Consider the following 1080-nt stretch of genomic DNA (forward strand, 5'->3'; position numbering starts at 1 on the left):
ATTTTTTACATTCAATTTTACATTTTTATATTTAATTTCATATTTTATTTTAATTCATTTAATAAATTTCTTTTATCTTCTGCTTCTAAAAATTCTTTTTTAAAATTTCCCCTTTTTCGTTTCATTTGAATTTTCCCCTTTTTATCAAATTTTTCCTTTAATTTTTTTTATTTTACTTTCCCTTTTTATTTCACTTTCCCTTTTGGAATTTAATTTTTCCCTTTCAAATGAATTAATTTGAATTCATTTTTTTAATTTTAAAAGAAAAAAAAAATGGTAAAAAATTGGGTGGAAAAAGGGAAAAAAAATGGGATAAAAAAATTGAGAAAATTGGGAAAAAATTGAGGGGAAAAGGAGAAATTTGGGGAAAATGGGAAAAAAAAAAGGGAGGAAATTAAAGAATTTGGGATAAAAAAAGCGAAAATTGGGCAAAAATCACATTAAAAAAGCGGATATCAGAGCAAAAGGAACAAAATTTATATAAATAAGAGAAATCTCGGCAAGAGCAGCGGGGAAAGGAGAAATTTGTGCAAAAAAGGGGAAGAAAAAGGAAAAATTTGGGATGAAAAAAGAGAAAATTGGGAAATCTCAACTTTCGGAGTTGGCGGGGTCGGGATTCGAACCCGCGGAGCCGGAGCTGGAGCCACGCCCAGACCACGCCCCTAACCCCGCCCCCAGCAGTGACCACGCCCCCGCAGCGCAGCCTATGGGGGCCGGGCGCGGGCGCGCAGCCGCGGACGAGGTGGCCGAGTGGTTAAGGCGATGGACTGCTAATCCATTGTGCTCTGCACGCGTGGGTTCGAATCCCACCCTCGTCGGCAGCTCGCTTTTTGGGGGGAAATCCTCGGAATTCGCTTTTTTGGGGGGATCCCAAATTCCCTAATCCCAACCTTGATGGGAAAATAGTGTTTTGGGGTGAAATCACCCCGTTTTAGGGTTTGAAATCCAGGATTTTTTTGGGTGGAACCCCCGAGTTTTGGCGGGAATTTTGGGGTGTAATCCCTAATTTTTGGGATGATCCCAAATCGCCCAATCCCACCCTGGTCGGGAGCTGATTTTGGGGTGAAATCCATGGAATTC

At 40.1% G+C, this 1080-nt stretch overlaps 1 non-coding gene across 1 annotated transcript; it reads left to right on the plus strand.

Annotated features, from left to right (window-relative positions):
- The first annotated feature begins 736 nt into the window (after positions 1-736).
- On the plus strand, positions 737-818 carry TRNAS-GCU. The gene has a single exon. It is a non-coding gene; the product is annotated as a tRNA-Ser (tRNA).
- Positions 819-1080: the final 262 nt, after the last annotated feature.

Source organism: Pyrgilauda ruficollis, unplaced genomic scaffold, assembly GCF_017590135.1.
Source record: "Pyrgilauda ruficollis isolate IOZ18807 unplaced genomic scaffold, ASM1759013v1 scaffold5158, whole genome shotgun sequence".
NCBI classification, from domain to species: domain Eukaryota; kingdom Metazoa; phylum Chordata; class Aves; order Passeriformes; family Passeridae; genus Pyrgilauda; species Pyrgilauda ruficollis.